Raw genomic sequence first — 20,283 nt, 5'->3', positions numbered from 1 at the left:
ACCAAAAGTCACATGTGCCATAAGTCACACGTATCATAAATCACACGTATCATAAGTCGCATGTACCATAAGTCACATGTATCATAAGTCGCATGTACCATAAGTCACATGTATCATAAGTCGCATGTACCATAAGTCACACGTATCATAAGTCGCATGTACCATAAGTCACACGTATCATAAGTCGCATGTACCATAAGTCACATGTATCATAAGTCGCATGTACCATAAGTCACACGTATCATAAGTCACATGTATCATATGTCGCATGTATCATAAATCGCATGTACCATAAGTCACATGTATCATATGTCGCATGTATCATAAGTCGCACGTATCATAAGTCGCATGTACCATAAGTCACATGTATCATATGTCGCACGTATCATAAGTCGCACGTATCATAAGTCACATGTATCATATGTCGCATGTATCATAAGTCGCATGTACCATAAGTCACATGCATCATATGTCGCATGTACCATAAGTCACATGTATCATAAGTCGCACGTATCATAAGTCGCATGTACCATAAGTCACATGTATCATATGTCGCACGTATCATATGTCGCATGTATCATAAGTCGCATGTACCATAAGTCACATGTATCATATGTCGCATGTATCATATGTCGCATGTATCATAAGTCGCATGTACCATAAGGCACACGTATCATAAGTCACATGTATCATATGTCGCATGTATCATAAGTCGCATGTACCATAAGTCACATGTATCATATGTCACATGTATCATAAGTCGCATGTACCATAAGTCACATGTATCATATGTCGCATGTATCATAAGTCGCACGTATCATAAGTCGCATGTACCATAAGTCACATGTATCATATGTCGCATGTATCATAAGTCGCACGTATCATAAATCGCATGTACCATAAGTCACATGTATCATATGTCGCATGTATCATAAGTCGCACGTATCATAAGTCACACGTATCATAAGTCACATGTATCATATGTCGCATGTATCATAAGTCGCATGTACCATAAGTCACATGTATCATATGTCGCATGTATCATAAGTCGCACGTATCATAAATCGCATGTACCATAAGTCACATGTATCATATGTCGCATGTATCATAAGTCGCATGTACCATAAGTCACATGTATCATAAGTCACATGTATCATATGTCGCATGTATCATAAGTCGCATGTATCATAAGTCGCATGTACCATAAGTCACATGTATCATATGTCGCATGTATCATAAGTCGCATGTACCATAAGTCACATGTATCATATGTCGCATGTATCATAAGTCGCACGTATCATAAGTCGCATGTACCATAAGTCACATGTATCATATGTCGCATGTATCATAAGTCGCACGTATCATAAGTCGCATGTACCATAAGTCACATGTATCATATGTCGCATGTACCATAAGTCACATGTATCATAAGTCGCATGTACCATAAGTCGTATGTATCGTATGTCGCATGTACCATAAGTCGCACGTATCATAAGTCGCAAGTACCATAAGTCACATGTATCATATGTCGCATGTATCATATGTCGCATGTATCATAAGTCGCATGTACCATAAGTCACATGTATCATATGTCGCATGTATCATAAGTCGCATGTACCATAAGTCACATGTATCATATGTCGCATGTACCATAAGTCACATGTATCATAAGTCGCACGTATCATATGTCGCATGTATCATAAGTCGCATGTACCATAAGTCACATGTATCATATGTCGCATGTATCATAAGTCGCATGTACCATAAGTCACATGTATCATATGTCGCATGTACCATAAGTCACATGTATCATAAGTCACATGTATCATATGTCGCATGTATCATAAGTCGCATGTATCATACGTCGCATGTACCATAAGTCACATGTATCATATGTCGCATGTATCATAAGTCGCATGTACCATAAGTCACATGTATCATATGTCGCATGTATCATAAGTCGCACGTATCATAAGTCGCATGTACCATAAGTCACATGTATCATATGTCGCATGTATCATAAGTCGCACGTATCATAAGTCGCATGTACCATAAGTCGTATGTACCATAAGTCACATGTATCATATGTCGCATGTATCATAAGTCGCATGTACCATAAGTCACATGTATCATATGTCGCATGTATCATAAGTCGCACGTATCATAAGTCGCATGTACCATAAGTCACATGTATCATATGTCGCATGTATCATATGTCGCATGTATCATAAGTCGCATGTACCATAAGTCACATGTATCATATGTCGCATGTATCATAAGTCGCATGTACCATAAGTCACATGTATCATATGTCGCATGTACCATAAGTCACATGTATCATAAGTCGCACGTATCATAAGTCGCATGTACCATAAGTCACATGTATCATATGTCGCACGTATCATATGTCGCATGTATCATAAGTCGCATGTACCATAAGTCACATGTATCATATGTCGCATGTATCATATGTCGCATGTATCATAAGTCGCATGTACCATAAGTCACATGTATCATATGTCACATGTATCATAAGTCGCATGTACCATAAGTCACATGTATCATATGTCGCATGTATCATAAGTCGCACGTATCATAAGTCGCATGTACCATAAGTCACATGTATCATATGTCGCATGTATCATAAGTCGCACGTATCATAAATCGCATGTACCATAAGTCACATGTATCATATGTCGCATGTATCATAAGTCGCACGTATCATAAGTCACACGTATCATAAGTCACATGTATCATATGTCGCATGTATCATAAGTCGCATGTACCATAAGTCACATGTATCATATGTCACATGTATCATATGTCGCATGTATCATAAGTCGCATGTATCATAAGTCGCATGTACCATAAGTCACATGTATCATATGTCGCATGTATCATAAGTCGCATGTACCATAAGTCACATGTATCATATGTCGCATGTATCATAAGTCGCACGTATCATAAGTCGCATGTACCATAAGTCACATGTATCATATGTCGCATGTACCATAAGTCACATGTATCATAAGTCGCATGTACCATAAGTCGTATGTATCGTATGTCGCATGTACCATAAGTCGCACGTATCATAAGTCGCAAGTACCATAAGTCACACGTATCATAAGTCACATGTATCATATGTCGCATGTATCATATGTCGCATGTATCATAAGTCGCATGTACCATAAGTCACATGTATCATATGTCGCATGTATCATAAGTCGCATGTATCATAAGTCACATGTATCATATGTCGCATGTATCATAAGTCGCATGTATCATAAGTCGCATGTACCATAAGTCACATGTATCATATGTCGCATGTATCATAAGTCGCATGTACCATAAGTCACATGTATCATATGTCGCATGTATCATAAGTCGCACGTATCATAAGTCGCATGTACCATAAGTCACATGTATCATATGTCGCATGTACCATAAGTCACATGTATCATAAGTCGCATGTACCATAAGTCGTATGTATCGTATGTCGCATGTACCATAAGTCGCACGTATCATAAGTCGCAAGTACCATAAGTCACACGTATCATAAGTCACATGTATCATATGTCGCATGTATCATATGTCGCATGTATCATAAGTCGCATGTACCATAAGTCACATGTATCATATGTCGCATGTATCATAAGTCGCATGTACCATAAGTCACATGTATCATATGTCGCATGTATCATAAGTCGCACGTATCATAAGTCGCATGTACCATAAGTCACATGTATCATATGTCGCATGTATCATATGTCGCATGTATCATAAGTCGCATGTACCATAAGTCACATGTATCATATGTCGCATGTATCATAAGTCGCACGTATCATAAGTCGCATGTACCATAAGTCACATGTATCATATGTCGCATGTATCATATGTCGCATGTATCATAAGTCGCATGTACCATAAGTCACATGTATCATATGTCGCATGTATCATATGTGGCATGTATCATAAGTTGCATGTACCATAAGTCACACGTATCATAAGTCATATGTATCATATGTCGCATGTATCATAAGTCGCATGTACCATAAGTCACATGTATCATATGTCGCATGTATCATAAGTCGCATGTACCATAAGTCACATGTATCATATGTCGCATGTATCATAAGTCGCACGTATCATAAGTCACACGTATCATAAGTCGCATGTACTAAAGTAACATAATATTTATAAGTATGACTCTTCCTATTCTCCCTACGCTAATTATTTTAATAAGGCCAAGAACGTATATATGTATAAGAACGTTGAACGATCAAATTGGCGCCTGGTGCCTTGATTTAATCGGGTACAGAATAACTCCGCCCAAAGAACCGCGTGCGGCGCGCCCTTAAGGTTAAATCCGTTTATAGTTCAAGCGCTCGCGCTGCACGCGGTTCTTTGGGCGGAGTTATTCTGTACCCGATTAAATCATGGCACTTATGGTACGTGCGACTTATGATACGTGTGACTTATGATACGTGCGACTTATGGTACGTGCGACTTATGGTACGTGCGACTTTTGTTCAACGTTCTTATACATATATACGTTCTTGATAAGGCTAAGGCCAGCAGATGATAGTAAGTATTTGGAAATGCCAAGGCTTATTGAAAATTGAAACGCTTTCAACAGAACAAATAACCTTTACTTCGGCAAAATAACGATGACTTTTCGATTCTGAACACCAAATTCGATATTAAAAATATACCCTTCATTTTTTGAAGGTATATACTTATTTTCGAATTTGGCATCTAAACGCGTCTTCTCTTATATATATCGCCATCAAACTAACCTGGCATCATAAATAACAGAACAACAATAATAAATATGTTAATTCTTATGGTTTAATGCTAATTTTCTTAAACTTTGTACCGAACGTTTTTCGACACTGACACTCTCATCCAGCTCCGCCTTGGACCTGCAACAGAACAGAGTTATTGTATTATCGTCATTGGTGGTAGATTATTTCGTTTAAATCTTATTTAGACAATGGGTTGCTCTGTACGGAGCTAAATCTTGATTGCGAAATAGCTCTGAAAATCATTTGTAATATAATTTCTGTTAATTGTCATCCTTATAATCATTATGTTACTTATGGTAGTATTAGATAGTTCCATTTTTAATGGTTTTGAGGGAAGGGATAAATACTGTCAGCTCAATCATTTCCACCTGTATTATGAAAAGGCCCCTGTTATTAGAGATGGCCATGAATCTATCCGATTCTTCGAAAAACGCCACTTTACTGGAGAGCGTGGTGCCATCTATTTATAGCAAAGGAAGCTTAAATTTAAAATAGCCAAATGATAACGTCGTCAGAGAGCCATTGTAGAGTTATAGTTAGACAACTTATACTCTATTTAGTGGACTATAAGCTAAATCATAAGCCTATCATAAGGTCCCCATAAGCAAAGGTCTACCATAGGGGCCCATGTTAACGGCGCTGTCCTGGAGCAGAGGTGGGCAAAAAGTTGCGAGCGTTCGGAAAAATGAGCATATAGAGTTTTAAACACGGCTTGCTCAAGTGAGCGAGTACTCAAGGCAAACGAGTTTATTTTCTCTATCTCTAATTGAGAAGCCTCTGGGCGAGCGCCGAATAGTTCGCTCCGGCGTTGATGGCTGACGGCGCGCTGAGGGAGATTCTCCCCTCGACGGGTTAGTTCCCTCACTTTTAAGCGCTCACCGCGCGCTGAGCGAGATCTCCCGATCGTCGGAATAGCCCCCTCACTTTTAAGCGACGCGTTAGTACCCTCAGTAGAAAGCGCTGACGCAGCGTTGAGGGAAAATTACCGAGAGAAGGAATAGTTCGCTCAGATTTGAGCGCTAGCTACGAGCGGATTTTGATCATGGTGAGCGACGGTAAAGTTCGTTTACGCAAATCGCTCACAGCGCGGCGAGAAAAAATTTCAAAAATCAAACATTAAACTATTACTCGGCTATGGGTTTATTATTTACTTTTTTTATTAATAAAATGAAGGGTACTCTAAACGTCGGGAGTTAATGATATCTCCGATTGAATAAAATTCAAAGGTTCTTCCGAATTTATCCAACGATAAACTAGACTGCAAATATTCCGTTTAGTGTTTAAAGAGCTTTATTAAATATTAAAAGCCACAAATTATAACAATAAGCGCTAGTATACATTCTTTTGGTCTTGACAAACTTGGCAGGTGAAATGGGCTACGCGGTACGCGTTTCTTCATTTTTAGGGGATTGTGGCTCGCGCTACTTTAAAGGAAAATATTAGCGCGCTCTCAACTTAAATTAATGATCGGTACCATAAAAACAAGTGGACATTTACTAACCCCTAATCCAACTCATTTGTAAATCTCCAGAATTTAATAGACAGTTTTAGCAACTACCTACAGGGGCGGTGCCAGAAGATTCTTAGGTGTAGGCTAATAATGTTTATCATTTGTGGGCCCCCTGTTCCTCAATATTGGACTTAAAATTAAATTTTGCAAATTCAGGTAATTTATTTATTATTTGATATTAGTGCGGTTTTTAAAATTTTACAGTATTAACTATCATCACATATTTTATTTGAATTTAAAAATCGACTTGATGTGGCCCCGTCAGATCGATTTGTGGGCCCCTATTTGAACACAAAAGTAGGCTATAGCTCGGGTTGCCTACCCCTAACGCCGCTCCTGACTACCTACACCGGGATTTTATTCACAGTGAACGACGACAGAGTTCGTTTACGGTAAATCGCGAAGAGCAAACATTTCAAAAATTAAACTTCACATTTGACGGTATGAACAAGTTAATAATAAGATTATTTTTAATGTATATGTAAAATATAATACAATATCTTTGCATATAACCATCTTCGATTTTGTCCATTGTTTATGACATCGACCAAAATAACCATATCATCAAATGATCAAGCTAATTGCGAAGATTCACGGTTTTTAAATAATAATTTTTTTCAGAAAAAAAGGGAGGGGTTGGAATTAATATAATGGCCAGCCTGTGCCAATATTAAAACTGTTTTAGTTCCAAATTGAGGTAACTCGATTTACGCGAATTTTCTTTTTTGCCGTTTTTCAAACTTCCTTTACACTAAAAATATAAATATTACAAATAGCGGCCAATGTATAGTTACAAAGTTATCGATTATTTTCCATTTTTAAAAAGCATTACGTTATAATTTTTTTTCCAATTTAAATAATATTTTTTAGATACCTGGTTTTGAAACTAATAGCGTTCTTTTCGTTTTTATTTCACACCGAATTTTAGAAATAATAAAAATGTTTGAATAATTCTAATGTCTAGTTTGTGCGGGTAACAAAAATCAACAGTGAAGAAGCTGTCAACGATCACCGTCAAGCTCAGCATGTGGGGAGTGGGGACCCGCTGGCTGCCGGTGAGTATGAACAAGGAATAAGGGGGGTGGCATTACCAAGGTAACCTATTTAAAGTTACAATAGACAGTAGGCTATAATCACTATGCTGTAAACATCTGTGTCGCGCGAAAGCGATCCAAATGTAACGACTGACGATTACGATAAAAATTACATCATTCTTCCGAACTTCAAAAGGGCGTTATTTTATTTCTGGGGGGGGGGGGGGATTTCTATTTGAACTTGTAATAACTTACACACAAATATTTTCTTTACATTTTTCTGTTTTTATTGCTTACGATGTTACACTTTATATACAATATTGGAAGTATTTCAATAATTGATACCTACAAAGATTCTCAAAAAAAATTGTGTGGATCGTGTCATTTTCGCCTAATTTGGTATGCATATGTTTCTTAACAATGAAACGAAACCAAAATTAGTTACAGACATACGCCAAACGAGGAGGCAATGAACACCGCTAATGCCCCACAATGGAACATTTTGAAAAAAAAAGGATCCACCGTGGAACTTCGTATGTCATTAGAAAGTGTTCATCTTGTAAAATACGGAAGCGAACTTAAAGCCTGAAACTGAATAAAAAAACTCAAGCCACAGTCGAAGTACTATAACTCCAAAACTATGGACTCGAAAAAATTAAACTTCGAAGGCGAGAAAAATTATGAACAGCTAAAGCAAAAAACACGAAAAAATTAAACTAAGGAAGGACCGAAATACGAATCGAAAGACGCAGACTTGAGAAAAGTCGACAAGAAACTGTAACGAAATGAGAAAGGAACCTACTATTTATACTATTATTGTAGAAAGGATTACGAAGCGAGGTATAAGTATAGGAAACTTCGAAATTGCCCTAGCATTGGCTAAGACCCAAGGGAGGGGCGACTCATTGGCGTCAGTTCGGAATTCTGGCGTTGACCCCCCGTCATATGACGTTAAGAAGTACACGCTATTGTTGAAATTGAAAACTGCGAGAATGAAGAAAATGGGTTCGATGCTAAATAGAAAAAACCCTCCATCGACTGTCCCCCTATTTTAATATTTTTGTCAGGTGCAGTAACGAGTAAGTGGCGCCCTTGCTGTCTGGAATGGGCAGTGTTGAAAAAAAAAAGCCCAAAGTGGGAAAAAAGGTTTGCAGAGCCAAATAGGATTTTATGAATCGGGCCAAGCCGCCAATTCAATGCTTTTGAATTAACTAATATTATTCTAATGTCTGAATATGTCGGCTATAGATTCCAAGGTTCAATAATATCTAATCGGCCCGATTAGTCGCAACTTAGTAAATAGTAACACAGAATAAATAAATATTGTAAATAAATGTAGTAAAAATAGCTAATAATACCATTAGTTAATAATATTGTTACATAAGTATGACACGTCTTATTCTTTATATGCAAAACGTTTACTGATAACTAGCCACAAGAGACACTCTATACAGGGTCTTTTTTTTTGCTCGGAAAAGTGTTTTTTTTTCAAAAACTATTTATAGTACCGATTTCAAATTTGGAAGGTCAATTCTCTATACCGGGGGACATCAGTTTGAGAAATTTGAGCGTTTTCGGTAATGTTTTTCACCAATTTTGAAAAATTATTTTTCGACCACTAGGTGCGAGATAAAAAATTTCTATTATAAAGTTGTAGGCCGTCATCGAAAACCCTTAAAAATTGTTCACTCGACGAAAAACAATTTATTTATCAGTGAAAATTCGAGCTTGAAAAATTTACAAGTTGGTGAAGCCAAATTACGATTGTTTGAAACGATAATTGAAACCGAATTACCTAATCCAGTTGAAACTTTGGTTAAAAAAACGACCGGATTTAAAAAACACGAGGCTATAGGTCAATCCTAAACATGCATTGGGTATTTAAAGGAAAACTTTGGGAGATTATTATCAGTGTTTGATAATATTCCGAACTATGCCTCGTTATTCAGTAGCTGAGCGTACCGAGATAGTTGCCATTTACTATGGAGAAGCAGCGCAAAACCTTAGAAGAGTGACTGAAATCTTCGCAGAAAGACATCCAAATGGAGCACCATCTGTAAATACAGTAAGACGAGCAATTCACGATTTCAATCAATATGGTAACTTGCAACCTAGGTTTCGCGGATTGGGTCAACCGGATTTAGACTTCGAGAACAATGTACTCGCGTACTTTGTGGCATATCCTCGTCACAGTTGCGCTAAAGCCGCTGCTGATTTGGGTTGTTCTGCAAATCGTGTGTGGAAAATTCTTCATAAGAATCGCTATCACCCATACAGAGCTACGCTCCACCAAGGACTAATTGACGGAGACCATCAAAGACGTTATGAATTTAGCAACTGGTTACTAAATGCTGTCCAAGAAGATAGACAATTTTTGCGCCATGTTTTGTTCTCCGACGAAGCGTCATTTTCTAGAGATGGGCCCTTTAATCATCAAAACAGCCATCTTTGGTCTGACATCAACCCACATTGGGGTTTTGAATATCATCACCAGGTTCAATTTGAACGGGTCAATGTTTGGGTTGGACTTGTTGGAAACCGTTTGTTTGGTCCCTTTTTCCTGCCGACGAACCTCAACGGCCAAAGGTATTTACATTTTCTACAGAACGAACTGAGTGACGCAATCGACGACCTTCCATTGGCTGAAAGACGTCAGTTGTGGTTTCAGCAAGATGGCGCCCCTCCGCATTTTTCCCGGCAAGTAACTGAGCACCTCAACAACGAGTTTCCTGAAAGGTGGATAGGGAGAAATGGTCCAGTGCATTGGCCAGCAAGGTCACCTGACCTAACACCGCTGGATTATTTTCTCTGGGGATTCGTTAAAGCAAAGGTATACGCCATGCCCATTGAAACTAGGGAGGAACTCATTAGACGAATAATCAGTGCTTGCCGAGACGTCACACCAGAAATGGTAGAGAAAGCGTTTGAGAACTTAATTGTCCGCGCACAAACCTGTGTTGCAGCCAATGGTGATATTATTGAAAATGTTTTGTAAAAATTTATGTGAATAAAATATCTGCATTTAAAAACCAAACGTGTACATTTTTTCAAGTGTGAAAACTCTACTACGTTTGTATTAGACTTGTTCCCTTTTCAATTATCGTTTCAAACAATCGTAATTTGGCTTCACCAACTTGTAAATTTTTCAAGCTCGAAGTTTCACTGATAAATAAGTTGTTTTTCGTCGAGTGAACAATTTTTAAGGGTTTTCGATGACGGCCTACAACTTTATAATAGAAATTTTTTATCTCGCACCTAGTGGTCGAAAAATAATTTTTCAAAATTGGTGAAAAACATTACCGAAAACGCTCAAATTTCTCAAACTGATGTCCCCCGGTATAGAGAATTGACCTTCCAAATTTGAAATCGGTACTATAAATAGTTTTTGAAAAAAAAACACTTTTCCGAGCAAAAAAAAAGACCCTGTATAGAGGGCTTCTCGTGTATGACGTGCCGTTTATCAGCATCTCGCTAGGGGCGATTTTTTACCGTGATGACGTCACTCTGTAAATAGCTTTTAGTGAATTATTTCCATTAAATTATGGATTTATGATATTACGTAGTATTTTTATTTTTATTGATTAACGTTTTCATGTTAGTCTATCCGTAGTCCAGAAAAATATACTTTGGAGCTAACGTTCCGTAGACGCGGCCCGAATATACATGGTTTTCTCCGTTTTCCTATATACTTATTTCGGTTTCAGAAGGGCTAGTTTTGATCTAGTCTATCTATGAAGCTATACGACTCATTTTTAGGGGGAGTTCAGTTTAGCGAAAAGTATATTTATATATGTATATTATAAGTCAAGCCTAAATTAGCGAGTGAATGCCTATTTCGGGGAAATATTTGGTTAGTCATGTCCCGCTGCGACTAAGAGACGTTTCCTATGAGTGGTCAACCTTTGCCTTTTCGTTAAGATGCCGAAAGAGACGCCTTCGTGTCTGGACTCCACCTGCGGGTCCCAAAATTGAAACGATTGGGATAGTTTGGAAAGGGGTTGAGGTTCCACCCCCCCCCCCCCCCTCTTTTCAAGCTTCAAGTTGAAAGCCGATCGCTAAAACGTAAATACAGCAACTTAGTTTTACATATAGTTATTATTATTGTTACTAATTATTGATAATTTTTGTTTTTTTATTTCTTAGGACGATTTACAGAAAAATATTTTGATATTTTCTGTAACGAACAAGAACTCGCCCAAAGGCCAGACGAGCTGATGAATGCCAAGTTAAAGAACGGGGCAATGGAATTTGAACTCCAGTTGTATAAGGAGCAGTTGGACAATGCCAACAAAGCCCCCTAAGTGGCTGTAGCTGGTTGTTCTTGCGTAAAGGTCTCAAAAATTCAAAAACCAGAAGAAGCCAAATAATTGGCTAAAACCAAAACGGTCCTTTTCAGGACCACCTTCGTTTGGTCTAAAGACCATTAGACTGTGTGATTCTAAAATGCTGAACTATTGAAACTAAAATATATTCGCTGTTTTAATTGTTCCGTATTTTACAAGATGAACACTTTCTAATGACATACGAAGTTCCACGGTGGATCCTTTTTTTTTCAAAATGTTCCATTGTGGGGCATTAGCGGTGTTCATTGCCTCCTCGTTTGGCGTATGTCTGTAACTAATTTTGGTTTCGTTTCATTGTTAAGAAACATGTGCAAACCAAATTAGGCGAAAATGACACGATCCACACAATTTTTTTTGAGAATCTTTGTAGGTATCAAGCAAGAGCGAAGATTTAAATAAATATTGAAATACTTCCAATATTGTATATAAAAACAGAAAAATGTAAAGAAAATATTTGTGTGTAAGTTATTACAAGTTCAAATAGAAATCCCCCCCCCCCCCCAGAAATAAAATAACGCCCTTTTGAAGTTCGGAAGAATGATGTAATTTTTATCGTAATCGTCAGTCGTTACATTTGGATCGCTTTCGCGCGACACAGATGTTTACAGCATAGTGATTATAGTCTACTGTCTATTGTAACTTTAAATAGGTTACCTTGGTAATGCCACCCCCCTTATTCCTTGTTCATACTCACCGGCAGCCAGCGGGTCCCCACTCCCCACATGCTGAGATTGACGGTGATCGTTGACAGCTTCTTCACTGTTGATTTTTGTTACCCGCACAAACTAGACATTAGAATTATTCAAACATTTTTATTATTTCTAAAATTCGGTGTGAAATAAAAACGAAAGGAACGCTATTAGTTTCAAAACCAGGTATCTAAAAAATATTATTTAAATTGGAAAAAAAATTATAACGTAATGCTTTTTAAAAATGGAAAATAATCGATAACTTTGTAACTATACATTGGCCGCTATTTGTAATATTTATATTTTTAGTGTAAAGGAAGTTTGAAAAACGGCAAAAAAGAAAATTCGCGTAAATCGAGTTACCTCAATTTGGAACTAAAACAGTTTTAATATTGGCACAGGCTGGCCATTATATTAATTCCAACCCCTCCCTTTTTTTCTGAAAAAAATTATTATTTAAAAACCGTGAATCTTCGCAATTAGCTTGATCATTTGATGATATGGTTATTTTTGTCGATGTCATAAACAATGGACAAAATCGAAGATGGTTATATGCAAAGATATTGTATTATATTTTACATATACATTAAAAATAATCTTATTATTAACTTGTTCATACCGTCAAATGTGAAGTTTAATTTTTGAAATGTTTGCTCTTCGCGATTTACCGTAAACGAACTCTGTCGTCGTTCACTGTGAATAAAATCCCGGTGTAGGTAGTCAGGAGCGGCGTTAGGGGTAGGCAACCCGAGCTATAGCCTACTTTTGTGTTCAAATAGGGGCCCACAAATCGATCTGACGGGGCCACATCAAGTCGATTTTTAAATTCAAATAAAATATGTGATGATAGTTAATACTGTAAAATTTTAAAAACCGCACTAATATCAAATAATAAATAAATTACCTGAATTTGCAAAATTTAATTTTAAGTCCAATATTGAGGAACAGGGGGCCCACAAATGATAAACATTATTAGCCTACACCTAAGAATCTTCTGGCACCGCCCCTGTAGGTAGTTGCTAAAACTGTCTATTAAATTCTGGAGATTTACAAATGAGTTGGATTAGGGGTTAGTAAATGTCCACTTGTTTTTATGGTACCGATCATTAATTTAAGTTGAGAGCGCGCTAATATTTTCCTTTAAAGTAGCGCGAGCCACAATCCCCTAAAAATGAAGAAACGCGTACCGCGTAGCCCATTTCACCTGCCGAGTTTGTCAAGACCAAAAGAATGTATACTAGCGCTTATTGTTATAATTTGTGGCTTTTAATATTTAATAAAGCTCTTTTAACACTAAACGGAATATTTGCAGTCTAGTTTATCGTTGGATAAATTCGGAAGAACCTTTGAATTTTATTCAATCGGAGATATCATTAACTCCCGACGTTTAGAGTACCCTTCATTTTATTAATAAAAAAAGTAAATAATAAACCCATAGCCGAGTAATAGTTTAATGTTTGATTTTTGAAATTTTTTCTCGCCGCGCTGTGAGCGATTTGCGTAAACGAACTTTACCGTCGCTCACCGTGATCAAAATCCGCTCGTAGCTAGCGCTCAAATCTGAGCGAACTATTCCTTCTCTCGGTAATTTTCCCTCAACGCTGCGTCAGCGCTTTCTACTGAGGGTACTAACGCGTCGCTTAAAAGTGAGGGGGCTATTCCGACGATCGGGAGATCTCGCTCAGCGCGCGGTGAGCGCTTAAAAGTGAGGGAACTAACCCGTCGAGGGGGGAATCTCCCTCAGCGCGCCGTCAGCCATCAACGCCGGAGCGAACTATTCGGCGCTCGCCCAGAGGCTGCTCAATTTAGCCCTCTCGCTGAACAAGAGCAGCTGGAATTCGAATTTGAAGCGCTCGCTCATTACTGCAGGATTTTCAAAAACGAGTGCTCACTATTTTTGCCCACCTCTGTCCTGGAGAGAAGAAAATTAACGTACGACGATAGGGCTGTAGCGCCATCTTCGTTTTCAAAACTTCTACATCAAACATATTTTCTTATTGGGTAGAGTAGAGCAACCACACTCGGGTTGATAAATGCCACACTAAACGCGTCTAAATCTCGAATTTTAAAAATTAATACCTTCAGAAACAAGTTCTCTTATTTCTAAAAGCCAGTTTTAGGTTCTGATGAATCATTTTGCAACGATAAGTGTTACTTTTAAGTTTGAAAGTGATAAAATTGTAAATAAGCCTTGGCTACGGTGCTAAGGGCTCGCGGCGGAGATTTATCCCGCCTGGTTCTAAATTTAAAAACGTTCGCGCACCCCTTCTGCGCATTCGTCATGCAACGCTCGAAATTCATTGGGGGAAATGTATAGTTGAGAACATAACCACTAGGAGGTGCAGATTTTTAATACCTACCTATTAATAACGGGTATGTCAAACTTTTGGCCTAGAGTCCTAGACCTTTGCTTATGGGGACCTTATGATAGGGGTATGTATAAGTATTATTATTAATAATTAATAATAATAATAATAATCAGCTAGGCTAATACCCAAGGCACCACCTTAGGCCTAAGTCATCAAGCGAGTTTTAAAGCCATTAATTCAGGTGGTCGGGTTACAATGCTTAGGAGGGTGGTGGCAAGCCCTGCATGCCACGCGAGCCAACGGCTCCGTACATTAACTCTTACGGTTAACCTCAACAAGTTAAAAAGAAAAAGTTACTACACGTCGAGCCGACACTTGCTAAATTTTGAAATTCGTTTACATGGTAGCTGTCTCTGGGCCCTCTAGCGAGAAAAAAGATTCTATAACATTTTTAATTGATTGATTAAGATGACCTACACAAATCCCTAAGGATTAGACCATTCTATAAAATACAACTTACGTGGTTATTTGCTTTTGTGTATAGAGAGGCAGAAGGTTTGGCCCGATTTTTCATGAACCGGGGAGGCTCATAAAAGGATTCTCTGGCAAACCTGCCAACCTAGAGTTCTGAATAAATAGTGGGTTTTCGATCAAATTCTACTCATTTAACGGTTAGAGTTTTATACAAACCATCATAAATAGTTAATTAACTATATCTCATTAATTTTGTACATAGTTAAGTTATGGACTCACTATATTTTAAAATATACTATCTTCACGTAGGCTACTTAAGCTATATTTTGAAAATTGACTTTATGGGTGACGCTTCGGATAATTCCAATTTAATAGAAATGAGCATAAACAGAATTTTAAAACCAAAGAATAAATAAGTTTGGAAGTCCTACTGAAGTAGGTTATGTTGTCTGTGTGAAAGTGTTGGCCTGTTTAGGTATGAATTTATAATGTGTAAAAAACCGTGATCAGCCAGCTCTGCGTGGCCTGAAAGCTAAATCTACGTAACTTTATACGCAAATGTTAAAACGATACTTGTATTTTTGTTTCAGGCGACGTCTGGTCCAGTTTCCTACCAGCACGAGAGGTGGGAGGAAACACGTAGATTTAACGTAGCCTAAGTTACCAAGGTAACGACGCGTTTCAACTTAGAATCACTTGTAGGAGTGTGGACCTGTACATACTCCTACACGTTTCCCCGTTTACGTTTTTGAAGGGTTGCTTAACCTGCCTAATCCCCCGAAGTAGAAATTAATAAATACATTCTGGCTGATATTTAGCTAGGATGGTATTCTTTTATTTTTGTGCGTTTTCCTTCTTTGAGGGGTCATCCGTATTTTCTTCGCCCCTTTCGAAACGTGGGTGGTTTGGTTCCCCTTTTATTGCCCTCCTCGTTTGGTCTTCAATTACTCATCACGTATTGCGCGTCTTCCTCGATTTAGGACAGTCCTTTTAAAGAGGTTTCTGTCGGTTTTAATGCCTGATTTGACCGGCGACGATAATTCTTGGTTCACTCGCGCGAAATCGCTTCATCCCGATTAGAGCTCGGCGAAACAGATAAATTAACCGCTAAAGTTTTGATTAAGCATAAAAATTACGGTTAACTGTTTATCCATGGATATTATCCACGGCTATATAGCTTTTTAACATGTAAAATAATCGTTTTTTTTCCGGAAAATTTTCGTTTGTGGATAAAAATAAATAAAGTGATTATTTATTATCCAAACGCCGAGCTCTAATCCTGATTCCCGGTTCAGCTATAGCCAAGGCTTAACGTCAATTCAAATTATGATCAGAATTTGGAAACTACGAAAATTTATCCCAAAACAATTAGTTACTTATGTTTACTCTTCGCGACCGAAAACTATTGCTACGCCCCCTTTGGTTCGCCATTGAAAGCTAGATAGGTAGCGGCTAAAGCAGACGCTATTAGTTTTTCCTAATTTGACTTTATAAATAATGATACTTGCATTTTAATATAATTTTTGTATCTGTTGCTTATATTTTTATAAGTTTATTTAAGAAAAAAAAACGTTCTTATGAGTGACTTTTTTAATTTGTTTGTAGCAGACGCTAGATCATAGATTCTACCTCGGAGAAGCTAACGCCGTTACGCCACTTAAGCCACGGTCACACTTTAGGTCGGTTTAAATGCCAGTTTTGACCACTGACGATAATTCTTGGTTCACACGTGCGAAATCGCTTCACTCCGGATCATGCTAAGCGAACCGACTTGGACGAGTTGCTTCCCGAACCAACACGAAAAGTGATTTCTCACGTTGGTTTTGAAAACTATGAAGCGATTTTAGGGGTAAGTGCGTGAGACTGGCTTTAGACTCGAAACGGTTTCGGTCACGAATACATCCAGTAATATTATTTGACCCCACCCCGTAAAATTACCATAAATCATTAAATGGGTTTCTGCGCATCGTTGTTCGCGCATTTGAAGGGAGTCGATGTAAACAACCGTGACGTCACGTTTTCGAGAGCGTGTTTAAAAATTAAAAAAAAAAGAATTAGTCAGCTTTAAAATCATGACTGCGTGATAGCGTCTCTCTATTTTTGGAAAATAAAACGAAAACTGAGTTGATTTAGGCTTAAAATGGATTCCCTTAACCTTGGATTCATCCATGCCTTAACAAAGAATGCGAGCTCCTATTTAACCCTCGGCTCCGCCATTTTGTTTGCTAACATCACGGCCAGCTTTGACACTCGCGTAATAGCGGCCCACCCGAGGGGTCGGACATTTGGCCAAATCCCGTACAAAATTTGGAAAAAAATCAACAAATCCAAAATCCAAGAATTTTGCTACCATAGACTTTGTAAGACAAATCCACAATCAAAAATCCGGGATTTTTAAAAAATCCAAAATCCCGTACACAAAACAGGCAAATGTCCGACCCCTCGGGCCCACCTATTCGCCGAAATTCCACGAACAAGGATTTTCCCGCTATAAACCATGGATTAAACACTAAAGGATGTTCCACGAGCGAAAAAAACGCAAAAATACTCTGTAACCTTGCAACCTAGCGGCGCGAGCCCGCAAACCGGAAATAGTTTACTATCCAGGGGCAAACAAACGGGCGTGCAATGATACTTCGTTTATATACTTACCAAAGATCTTTATTTAAGGATTTGAAGCTTTGCAGTTTCAACCTTTTCACTATTCACTACTTGTAATTTTAAACGAAATTGAAGATTGATAAAAAAAAACGTGTTTTGATCCATGTTTTTATAATCTTCAACTGAAAGAGCAGACGAAAATCACGAAATTCCAAAAAATACGAGATGGCGCTACAAAATCATATCCGGTGCCCCTATGGAAGTTAAGCGCGGAGGGAGGAAACACAGTACGAGCCAACGCGAACTCGGCATTGAAATCTTAGCTTGTGGAACATCCTTTAGTGTTTAATGTATAAACCATGCTATAAACTATTGTAAAAATAATTTTCCGCTAGGGGCGCTCGACGCCGAGAGATATTTTTGTTCGTAGGTTAACATAGAAACTTCAACGAATGGGCTGGCCGCTATTGCGCGAGTTGGCCGTGCTTACATCGACTCCCCTGTTCAGCGCGATAAAAATTTGCAGCGCTGCCAGAGCGACTCAATTCATTCGCCTGTCCCGGTAATACCAGAGATCCTGGCAGTTATAGAGATGCGAAACTCCCTATACCCTAAGCAAACCAGTTTTTTTCAAATTTTTTCCGATCGCAGCGACGCCTGTACGTGGGGAGTAATCACAGAGATCCTAGGATTGTTACCGTTGTTTACAATTTTTGCGTCTCTCGGCTTGAAACGGGCAATTCCTTCCGGCCGAAGGGCGGCGCTGATGCTCGCATTTTTTTTCAGGTTTTCGGCGGAGTTTCGCATCTCTATAACTGCCAGGATCTCTGGTAATACGGCCCTAAAGGGGTCGCAGTGTGCAATAACTGGTGGCTTTACCGGGGAGTCAGGGTCCGGCTCTTGTAATCCATAAGGGCGGTGGCGTACTGGGAGATGTTAGCTCCGATCAAATGGTCCTATATCCACCTCCGACTTCGGTCAGGTTTGGGCTGGATACTGAGCTTCGGCTCAGGCTAACGGAGAGGGTCCAGGAAAACTGGCCGCCTCGGCGGATTGGGTAACCTGCTGTGGGGCGGCGGGCCTCCGTATGAGGGCACGGCGGTCCTGTTTCCCATCCTTTTGGAGTCCCACCGGGATCTCCGGTGACAGCTGTGCCGGGTTATGTGGACCGCTGTGTGCCCGTCGTTCCCCTTTAGGAGCTCTTTCCAAAGGGTTTGACTCTTTACCTACGTAGGTAGGGTGTCGGCTGGAGTTGCTATAGCATCCACTCTTACTCCCACTGCTGTGTGCGAAGTGGGAAATGATCCCCCCATTGCTGCACCTTCTGCTGGGTTGGGTGGCTTGCGTTAAAGATGCGACCATCAGTAGTAGGGTTCTGCTACCCATGCTGGATTTGTCACCTGTCCGGGCTGAGGGGACGCTGGCGTAGGGTACTATGATGATAGACTTCCGGTGGTATGGTCTTTGTTACTAGGTACACCGGGCTATAAATTCTGACACACTGTCCCGGTAATACAATGTCCATGCTCCGCACTTGCGCATTAGTTTTTCTCGCTTGCTAAAGAAATTCAGAGGCATCGAAATGTTCCTTTATTAATTAAGGCAAGTGGCGGCTCGACGTGAAGTAGCTCTTTTTTTTCAATAGATGTCAATGGACAATTGCTGTAAATCGCGACACATTCAAATCATGATTTAATTTGTAATGATCACTTTTTAGAACAGGATATACAAATTGTAAATGGCAAAAGGTCGGTCACACCAAAAGCCATTCCAACTCTGGTTTGGTTTCCATAGAATTAAAACAATTAAAAATAGTCTAAATAATTTTTTTATTTAATTTAAAGAAATTACATCCAGTTGAAAGTGAAATAGAAAAAAACCGGTGATGCTAACTTCTCACCTTTAAATTTTGACGAAGGATCATTTCGTGTAGGTTTAATTATGTTATTGTAATTTGAGCAAGATCTCCTTGGTTTTTAGCCAATTTTGTTTAGTTCTTATGAAGAGATATTCCTCTCTCTATAAAAGAAATGTAGTCTAAGAACTAGAACTTGCTGTATTACGAAATATTGTTGGCATGGGCATCTTCCCAGATCACCACGAACATGTTTGATGCTGAAGTTGGAATCACACATCATCATTAAGAAAGTTATTAATTTATATTGCAAGCTCAGACTCCACAAATTAGCGAATATTCCCATAACAAGCCATAACCAAAACACACGGGATTGTACACGAGTTACTTAAGCCTTTGACAAAATATCATTTCGCAATTAGAATTTTTTTGTTTTTAATTATAAGATCATCTGCTGCTTTTTATTTGGGTTTTGAAAGAATTAATTGACTTATTTAAAAATTATAATAAAAATTAACCTTATTTTAAATTCTCACAGCCAAAATATTCGCGAATCACGTCAGAGTACCTAAAAGATTACAAACACGAACATATGTGACGTGTCACGTGATGATTTTTTATTTTATCTCCTAATCGACAGGCGTCGCTTAAACGTGGTACCAC

The sequence above is a fragment of the Leiobunum rupestre genome, chromosome 3 (assembly GCF_980474605.1).
Source record: "Leiobunum rupestre chromosome 3, qqLeiRupe1.1.hap1, whole genome shotgun sequence".
NCBI classification, from domain to species: Eukaryota; Metazoa; Arthropoda; class Arachnida; order Opiliones; family Sclerosomatidae; genus Leiobunum; species Leiobunum rupestre.
This window is presented reverse-complemented; position numbering follows the sequence as displayed.